This window comes from Typopeltis vanoorti, chromosome 8, assembly GCF_054136105.1.
Source record: "Typopeltis vanoorti isolate ZY-2024b chromosome 8, IOZ_Tvanoo_1.0, whole genome shotgun sequence".
Taxonomy (NCBI): domain Eukaryota; kingdom Metazoa; phylum Arthropoda; class Arachnida; order Uropygi; family Thelyphonidae; genus Typopeltis; species Typopeltis vanoorti.
Window position 1 is genome coordinate 19,460,000 of NC_143556.1, and position 10,944 is coordinate 19,470,943.

At 37.9% G+C, this 10,944-nt stretch overlaps 1 non-coding gene across 1 annotated transcript; it reads right to left on the reverse strand.

Annotated features, from left to right (window-relative positions):
- Positions 1-2,667: 2,667 nt before the first annotated feature.
- Positions 2,668-2,739, reverse strand: TRNAG-UCC (transfer RNA glycine (anticodon UCC)). Its single transcript has one exon. It is a non-coding gene; the product is annotated as a tRNA-Gly (tRNA).
- Positions 2,740-10,944: the final 8,205 nt, after the last annotated feature.

Here is a 10,944-nt window from a genome sequence, read left to right on the forward strand (position 1 = left end):
TAGTAACAATCAAACAAGAATATCACTTCTCTTTTTTTTCTTCCTATCACGGATTTTAGAACAAATTATTCTCTGGAAGTAATTGATTGTTGCAGGTTAAAACGAAACTTTTTTTTTTTTTTGTAATTGCACAGGAATCAAAATGAAAACGTAATATTTCCCTTATTGCCAGTGTTAAAAGAATTTTTTTAAATTCAGTGTTGCAAATTGACACACTCCCATCGTCATTTTTATGAAATGCAGTGAAGTAACGAACCACGTAACACAGCAAGATATGAAGGAATACTGAATTATGTACAGAGGTTGAACAAAATAATGGAAACACTTGTTATAAGTGCATGTTTCTTTATGAGTATTGTGTTGGACCACCTTTTGCCTTCAGTCACGGCCTGAATTCTTCTCGGAATGAACTCATTTTGACTAGTTTTTAGTGGATTTTGTACCCTTGTTCTTGAAGAACACCTTCAAGTTATTTTAAGGAAGTTGGAGGTGCGAATCTTTTTCTTATTCTACTCTCCAAAAATGACCAGAATGTTTCGATGATGTTCGAATCTGATGATTGGTTCGAATCTGGCAGGGAATATGTCGAAGTTCACCTTTACGCTCTTCAAATCCAAACCACGTTAGGATCAGGGGATGCACTTGATTACCCAAATTATCACTTGCGGTAATTCTGCCATGAAGAGGAATAATGGGATCAGCAGAATACCATGATATGCTGGCCAGACCAAAGCAGAATCGCCCCCTTGCTCGCATTCTGGATTGTAGGCTCCCTTGAGTGTTCTCTAAAGGCAAACTCGTCCTGATGTAAGAAAGAGAGTTAAGGTCGACTCATCTGACCGTATCACACGTTTCTAGTTTTCCAAAACCCAGACATGACGGATGCGACATCCTCGTTTACTCATCTCAGCATTCTTTTCAGTAATCAGAGGCTTAGCAACTGCAGCTCTACATTTAATATTGGATTTATGAAGCTCACGTCGATAGTTTTTGTGTTCCTGCAAGATGAACATTCAGTTCTACTGTTACCTGTGCTGCAGTAGTTCTGTGATTTTTCTAAACAACTCATCCCATTGTCCGACAATATCTTTCTATAAATTTTTCATTTTTGTTTACTCTACGATGATGTTGTCTTGCCATGATCTGTGTATGCCCAAATAACCCTAGGAACAGCTGTCGATCTCGACAACACTAATAATGTGACAGTATTTGTCAATGATGCTCCCGTTAAACGCGCACCAACGATTTGTCCTCTTTGAAAGTCGGACGAGTCTCCCATTTACCGATTTTTTAAACACGATTTATCCCTCATTACAATTACAATTACTAATGCACTTGGGTGAGAACTACAGGCCATAAACAAAGTAGAACAAGAACAGTCACTGCGGCCACCACAAGTTCTTTTCAATTGTTCAACTCACACAAATTCTGTTACTGAATGTCAGACCCAATGAAGTGCGATTTACGGTTCAACGACTTCAGATAAATAAATTCAAATATAAAGATAATTTTAGGAATGAAAAATGAAAGTATTGAAGATTGGAAGGATGTGGTAGAGCTGCAAGGGACAGTTCTGAACTGTACGCAAACAGAAATCTCAAGAGTAAAGTATCCGTGATAACCCCATACATTTCTTAATTATAAAGAAATGGACCAAAGGAAATACAAGTTATTTTGAATAAAAATGATGTCCTTAGCACAGGCGATGAATCGGAGGTTCTCGGTTCTTGATTATGCAAGACTTTCGTTCTCAAAATTTAGATTTATACTCCCTTGCTCCGAAGATCAGAAACAATTTTTAATTTCCGTGCAGGCGATGAATCGGAGGTCGTGAACATCCTGCAAAAAAAAAAAAAAAAAAAAAAAAAAGAAAGAAAGAAAAAGAAAACCGATCAATCCATAGAATTATACTTTTAACGGATTTTCTATTCATCTAAATTTAAATAATTTGGGAAGAGGTGTGCGAAAATTTACATAAAACAAAATTAAAAATTAATCAAAACTTGAAGAATTTTAAATAAAATAATACTTTCCAACAAAATTACATCTAATTAAATCTTACATAATAAAAAATTGTCTTAAAGTGACTCAACTTACCGATTCCGGATACCGTTGACTAAAATTGTACGTAATAGTATAAAAGGGATCGTATATTATTCTCACCCTGGCTTTTACTTATGCAGAGCCCGTAGCAGAGGCTTATTCAGCTAAGTGAAGTAAAAGTCCTCAATCTATCTATCTTTTACATGTTCTCGACTAGCAGTAAAGGTCAATCCAATCATCTTTCTGTCTCCTCTTCCATAAACTCATCATATTAACAATAGTAAGGAATCGAGCCTTGTAACACTCATCGTACAGTCCCTCCCTACCCTTGGTCAATCTTCTCTGAATATTCTCGATTTTCTTGGCGTTTATGATTTTTATTCTGTTTCTTCAAGTAATTAATACTGTAACTGAAATGCAGTATAATAAATAAATAATAAAACGGTCTGCCTGTGATTTTTTTAATTTTAAATTCAATTTTGAATGAATTGTTCGCATAAACACAAACCTTGTTTACGATGAAATGAAAATAAGCATCGTTTACGAACAACAGAAAACTGAAATATTTCATATTTTATGAACTTTAATGAACAAAATTCCCTCGTAAAAGCCAAAATGTTATTTTGCGATGGCCGGGAATCGAACCGGGGTCAACTGCTTGGAAGGCAGCTATGCTAACCTCTATACCACCATCGCATATCTACTACTTTTTAAAACAGTCTTATGAAGTATCTTTCGGTCGTTTACCTATTTTAACAGAAGTGACGTCATCAGGATTTTGAGAAAGTAAGCTCAAAGTTATATTGACCCTATTATAATCCGGTTTTCTTCTACTACCGCAGTTGAGTAGCACTTCGTTTCACTACACATTGACACAAATAGCATAGAGAAACAGACTTTATAACGTTTTGCCACACAACCGTTGATTCCGTTTTGTAAGAAAAACTTCATCCATAAAGAAAATTACATCCAGAAAATATTATGTAAAGTTCGCTAACAATTGAAACATGTAAAAATATGCTGTATGCACTTATTCTGCTTCTTCTTCTGTAGTTTAATATACTGTAGGATAAGGAATCTCATTTTCTGTAGCCACTGAAATGTTACGAATATTCTGAAATCGCCGATGTGCATTAGAACTTTGACATTTCGTCAATAAAAATAGGCCGACGTGGTAAGCACGTCCGCTATCCAATAACACAGCAAGCACTTGGGAAAATACACCTTCAGTATGGCAAGCACTTAAAAAAATTATCATTTAAAAACCGAAACCTATCGTCTTACATTAATCCGAATTTGATAAGAAGGGTGGATTGCCATTTAACTTAGCCGTTAGCGTAACCGCTCTCTATGTAGTCTACTACCCTGTAAGTGTAATCAAGCACGCAGGCAACCATAAACCGCTAAGTAGAGTTCGTTAATTAAAGCACTCCTCCGCTTATTGAAGGCACGAAATGAAAAAAATAAAATAAAAATTCCATGTTTGATCTGCAATTTTGGGCAGCGTTTTGGGATGAACTAACTCCTCTTAGCCCACTCAGCGCGCCGGCTCTGATATGGGCTCAGAGTCTTACCTGGGTGGGATCCACACAAAAATGTCAAATTCCATTTATTAGTTCTACCACGTAGCCAGTGCGTTAATAGCATTTGAATCATTTTGTTATAAGCACGACTAGATTGACACCAAATTGAACTTGCCGCCCCATTTGACTCAGCCGTTAGCGTAACCGCTCTCTAACCCACAGACTGCGGATCCTGCACGAGTATGGATGTTTGTGATCGGGTGGGAATTCAATTTCATCTCCAACCGCTTACTGAAAGCCTGAAACAACTCGAAAGAGCCGGTTCAGGTTTCCAGTAAGCAGTTCTACATTCCCTGAGCCGTTCCACTCGAAGCCATTCCACGTTCCCTGACCAGGGATTCCAGATGCACTTAGCACGTACACAATACAGCAGTAACGCAACGTGTCTATTACTACAGGGCGTCAACCTGTAGTGTGAGTGGGAGTTATATTTAAAACAGTAATGCTGTTCTGTACCTGTGGTGAAGTTTTTGACAATTAAAAGTTCCTATTCCACCTCAGAGTGGAAAACCAATTTCAGGTGGGGGGTTGCTCCTTCTTTGCGTCAAGTTTGCTTGATGCTTAACGTTAAGAATGATCCTAATTTGATTATGGTAAAACTGAATGAAAAATAAATTGATGATACTTGTTTTAATTGTATACTTGGCGATAACGTGATAATGTAAACATACTTAATAAATAAATTAATATACGATTGCATGTAATCATATTTTCCCAATTTTTATTCTTTTATACTTTTACTTATTTTACGATTCCAGTGATTCCAGGAGGAATTACCAGTACCGTATTTTCAAATAAAACTAATTAAGTTTAATCTAATAAGGAAAAATCATCTCTAATTCACTGCAATCAAATCTAATTGGGCCTTCCATTTGGGCATGAAACCAACAGCAACAACAAAAAAAAAGCATTAAGCTGAAATTATTGAAAACAAATGATTTCACCACAAACGAACTGATAAGCAGGTCAATCGCCGTTTTATGATGTCCACAATCATATCCCCCTATTTTGGGGAGGGATATCCCACGATCAACTCACGTTAGTTTCGATCTGATGAAGAAAGGGAATCCAACTTCGCTGAGTGAACGCTCTTTTTATAACTAAAATCTCTTACTGGCATTCGTCTGCATCTGCACAAAGTGCACTGAGTTTGATCAATTCACAGATGTATTGAAATCCGTGGTGGCACAGTGCGGGAATGAAACACACATCCCTCCCCTGGTGATTTAGGTTGCAAAAATCTCTTTCGAGTGTTTCACTCAAAGCGGAGGTCTCTGGGATTACCGCCGGAACACTAAAAACTATAAGATCCATCGTAATGTCTTACTGCAACTGCTGCACTATCCAACTACAGTATCTGCATGGACAAAGAAACACACACACACACACACACACACACACACACACACACACACACACACACACACACACACACACACACACACACACACACACACACACACACACAACACACACACACACACACACACACACGAAACTCCGTAATTATTAATGTTTACATTTATTTATTGCAATCAAATTACATAATTTCGATTTTGTTGATACTTGCTAAAAAAAAAAAAAAAAACTCATAAAGCGAGAACTTCCTGCTTTCACTTTTTCATGGTGATACGACTGGTAGTTGGTTGGTAAAATGGTGATCCTAATATTTTGATTGAAGTGTGTTTGATTTCTTAATAACGATACTGAGAATGTTATTATATTATAAATATTCTTGAAAATATTATCAGTTTTTTGTTTAGATATTTTGGAGAATTTTTTTTTTCTCGCAAATTTACCTCCACGAAATTTTAATATCTGCGAGGGATGTTCCCTAATATTGCTAGTTTTCAATGCGATACAACGAATCATCGTTTATTCAGCAACAAAAGGGAATTCTGAATAGAAATCCCTCCTTGGTAATCACATAAAAAGCTTGGTAATAAGTTGAAATAAACAACTATTTACGAAAAAAGATTGTCAGGGAAATTCCAAATCAGACTGCGCTACCTTTCTTATTCCTTGTCTCATTGCACTGGCTTGGGTTTATCGTCACACAAACGGAAGCTTACCTTTGGGTGCTTGCTAAGTGTGAGGATTTGAAAGGGTAATCAGCACTCTATGAGACTGCACACTCTACGCAAGGTGGAGTTAAGCAGACTTTGAACTTCATTGGACTTCAGAGGACAAATTGAAGAAAGAAAACAGCTCAGATCATTGCTGCACTAACGAATGGAGAATTGAATAGGAAAGATAAGGCGACAGTGGCTGTTTTGCACCAGGCCGTGATCAGACCACATCTGCTCAGATACGGTTACAAGATACTGGAGTGAAGGAGGCAACAAAGAGGGCATAAAGGCGAGTAGCAGAAATGAAATCAGGACTGAGGGATGATTGTTACGATGACAGGGCGATGGCACGTAATTTTCCGAGTTTTGAGGATATAAGGCTAAGGGATGATATGACAAGCTATTGAGAGATATTTACTGCTCAATCAAGTACTGCTCGCACTTCTGGGGAGATACCCCTATGAGCCCCCTAAAAATGCTCAACGCATTACAGAAGAGAGCTCCCATTCACATTACATTCGAGCGCCATCTCCCATCTAAGAGATTAACGATCATGTTGTGACTCATGGTTAACTATGAGCGTAACGACATGTGGTGAGGACCCCATCTCTTCCACATATTGTCATAAGTATTGATGGCTGTGTTCATTGGCCGGTTTGTCTCTTCTGAGGGACGAAAAACCGGAGTTTCAGGGTGAAAACTCCCCACCTCCGTATGAAACCGATTACTCATCTTTAGTCCAAAACGATCAAAGGTTCGTCACATCATAGACGAGAATCAAAATCAGGTCTTTCCGCCCAAAGGACTTCGTCTATACCGACTGAGCTACGGAAGCTCTAAAAGAAGAGAGCAGTCAGAGCTCATCAACTCATCACTTACCAACTCGTACATAGGTCTTTTTTCTACTGCATTTATCTTCTATAAATATTTCCATGATAAACGTTCATCAGAACTCTCAACACCTCTGTACCAAATCCATCAAAACGTGAGCAGCTACGACCCAACATCCCTTCACAGTCAGACTCCATACTCATAGAACAAATTTCTCTTCCTTCATCCTCACTGATACTGTTCTATTGCGGAACAGCCTTCCATCCCATGTGTTCCTCAAGGAATACATGAAAAGGCCTTCAAATCCAATGTGAACAAGTTCCTCGTTTCCAAATTCCCTTCCCATACATGGTCGTACTATAGGTTAACCAACCAACCTCTCGTCTATGGGCCAAACATTAAAAAAAAAAAATATTCAGACTTAATTTCGTAATGCACATGCGTCTTTGTTTAGCGAGACGTAATCCCTTGTGTGACAAATTTATGCGAGTTCAAAGAATTCTGTCGACTGCTGATGTTTAAACACAAAACTAATGACCGTGTGAAAAGTAAATAGCAAGTAATGAAACTTGCGTTTCAGTATTTTTTTTTTGCTGGTTTTTCTACTCTGGACATTCTTTTCCCATAAAATCTCCCAGAGCGATGGGAGAAAACTGCAGAACAGAATAAATTAAGAAATTAAAGAAAATGACTCTTATTTTCGTTTTCTCCTTCAAAGTACACACTGCTCCAGATTATACTCGGAAATCCTTTGATTCTTCAATGCGTTTCTGATATACGTACTTGCTAGCATCCAGTGATTACTGTGTAATATTGACTTGTATATTATTATTATTACCATGATTATACGCTCACCTCCATGGAGTCGGAACACTCATTGCGGGAAACCCAAACTATCATACCTCTCCTTCACCCCATTGACAGAAAAAGAATTAACAACTGACTCTGGCAACTCATTCACAACTCTCCAAGTAAAAAAATCTAGTCCTCACACCCGTACTGACCACACCTTTATTCAACTTCTAGGAATGATCCCTCTAGCCAAATGCTGAAACATTTCCCCCTGAATCAATCCTATAAAACCCTTAAAGCAACTTAAGTGTTTGTATCATATCTCCTCTTTTTCTCCTATCGACCAACTTCTGCAATCCACACACTGCCAGTCTATTCTCATAGAGAACATTCCACAGACCACTCACCATCTTGGTCACTCGACTCTGAATCCTCTCCCACTGCCTCTGCATCCCTAAGAAACCCAGGGGATGGTGATGAGATTCAGTATGGATATAATGGCTTGTAATATCCATATCCATACTGAATCTCATCACCATCCCAGTCAAAAGGCTGGAAGTATTAAAACACTGGTTCATCGGGCCCACTCCTTATGTTCATCAGATGAACTATTACAGAAAGAATTGCAACATATTATTTCCACTTTTTTATCTAATGGTTATAAGAATTCTTTCATCAAAGGAGCTTTGAGCAGTTTTGGTATCTCTTAAAATACAGAAGAAACAACTCGTATTCCCTGTCCCTTTTGTGAAAGGCATTGGCGTACGCACAGCAAAAGTTTTAAAAGCTCTAAATATTTTTGTTGCCTTTCGCCCGATCAGAAAAATATCCAACTTTCCCACTTCTCCGAAGAACAAGCTTCCACATCTCAGTTATCCAGGTGTCTACCAGATTCCTTGCTCTTGTGGGTTATTTTGGACAAACAGGAAGATCTGCTTTTGTTTGGCTAGAAGAACACCAGTCTTATATTTAATATCTTGAACCTAAACAGTCGGGACTTGCAGAGCATGCCATCAACACTAGACAGAGTTCATTGGAACAAGACAAGAGTCCTTCACAAAAGTCAGTTACTCATGGAACGGCTTTATAAAAAACATATTAAACTTTACTTTGCTCTCCAAACTTAAACAGATCCGATGGTCTATATATATATATATATATGATCCGATGGTTTGTATATATATATATATATATATATATACAGTATATATATAAACGGCATTAGCTACTCAGGTGGCACCTTTTAGAATTGTCAGTTATTGTTCAACCTTGTACTGAAGATACCTGTGATACTCGGGCGAAAATTATCCTAATAAATAACGCATATTTTTATTTATACTAATAAATAACCATGTGTATAAGGATGACGTCCTTTCAGCATGCTAGAATAGTTACAACTTTCGTACGCAATGCAAAATCTGAGTATGAAAAGAAACTGGCTCTGCATGATAAAGACAACCCACAAGAATTCTATCGATATGCTGCAAGTAAAAGAAAGAATCCAGATGGCGTGAGGGTTACAGACGCAGAAGGAGTTGTTCAGTTAAAGATTGCTCATTTTGTTAAAAGCTATCAAACTGGTGTACACAATATCGAGCTTACGCTTACCTCTTCACTAGATGAAGAAACGCAGGTGTATGAGGACGAGGTATTAGAGCTGTTGCACAAATTGAATAAGAATTCGGCTATAGGAACTGACGGGATATCAGCACACGTGCTAAAACAGTGTTCAATTGAACTGGTCATTCCTTTGACCAGGCTGTTTAATATGAGTCTCAGAACAGGGAATATTCCTCAGGAATGGAAGGGATGTGGTAATTCCATTGCACAAGGGTGGTACAAAGGCTAATGTATCGAACCATCGACCAAGTAGTATCTAAGGAGTGGTGGTGGTGACGATTTTGAAAAAATTGGTTAAGGCTTGCATTCAGAAATCGGTTGACAGTAAATCTCTACTTTGCAATGAACAGTATGGGTTTACTAAGGGAAGGTCATGTTTTAGCAACTTGCTCACATTCTATAACAATTTTGCCATTGAACCAGACAAGGAGAATTGATACACCATGATATTTTAAGATTTTGCTAAGGCTTTTAACAGAATACAGCATGGTAAACTGTTGCATAAATTGCAGTAAATGGGCTTGAGTTATAGAATATTAGCATGAATAAGAGGATGGCTGACTGGCAGATATCAAAAAGTGGTATACGGGGATGTGAGTCTGCAAGATTTATGATAACTAGCGGTGTACCATAAGAATCAGTGCTTGTTCCACTGTTATTCAATCTGTACATTAATGATATTGGGAAGGATTTGACAAGTGATGTACAGCTATTTACTGATGATGCAAAGACAGGTAGGGGGTAATCAGGAATGCTGCTGATATGCAGTACTTGCAGAATAATTTGAATAGGCTGGAATTATGGGCATGGGAAAATGGGTGTCAGTTCAATGTCAGTAAATGTAAAGTCATTCACTTTGGCGTGATTAGATATTCAATGTCGTATTATATTGGTGGGATTAGGTTAGAAGAAACTGATGAGGCTGGGATCTTGGAGTGTTAATTGATAGTAAGTTGAAGTTCAGTGGCTATGTGGCAAAGATTGCAAATACAACTCAAAAGAGAATTGCAATGCTGAAACGACGTTCACATGTAAAGATAAGGATGTTATTTTGCCTCTTTACAAGGGCTTGATAAGACCTCACTTGGACAATTGTGTGCAGGTCTGGTCTCATGATTTCCGTTGTGATTCTGACATACTGGAGAGAGTACAAAGGAAAGTTTTAAAATGATATCAGGATCGTGTAATACTAATTACGAAGACAGATTGAAAATTTGTAGACTGCAGACACTAGCTAACAGGAGAAAGATGGGGAGATATGATTGAGACTTACAAACTTCTGAGAGGGTCATACAGGATTTCAATTGATGAAGTTTTCAATTTATGGAAGGTGGGAAAAGGAGGAGAGGCATCCTTGGAAACTGAGAATGCAGGCCACTAAGAAGGGGGTAAGGGCTAGATTTTTCTCTCAGAGGGTGCGCATGATTGGAATGGACTGCCATTGGATGTTGTGAGTGCAAGCAGTGTGAATGAATTTAAGAATAAGTATGACAGCTGGTGTGTGTAGTATGTGGTCTCCCTCGATGAGTCTCTTACTCCTTGGAGGTCTCGCTTAATAATAATAATAATAATAATATTTTACGTGACTTAATTCCAGTATTATAATTTATATAAATATGCCTACTCACGGTATTTCTGAAACACAAAAGACAAATATTATGTTAGGATTAGGGACACAAGATGGCGGCATTTGTTAGCCGTCTGCTTCACTGCGTACCGATGAATTAGTGATACCCTTGGGCTAACTATCTCTGATTGGCTACCAGTGGAGAGTGAACTGCCCACTCAGTCTCCAAATCTTAGGCAGGGCTAAAAAGGCCTGGCTTACTATGAAGGGATGTCCCTATGAAGGAACAAAAAAGGCGTTAGCTGATTTATGATCCATTCTTCTGCAGAGATTATAGGAGATATGTAAAATCCTTTAATTTCTGCCAAAATACGCACTTACTCATGTATACATTTATATATAATTCTGTAGTACATAGATACATACATATATGCAAAAA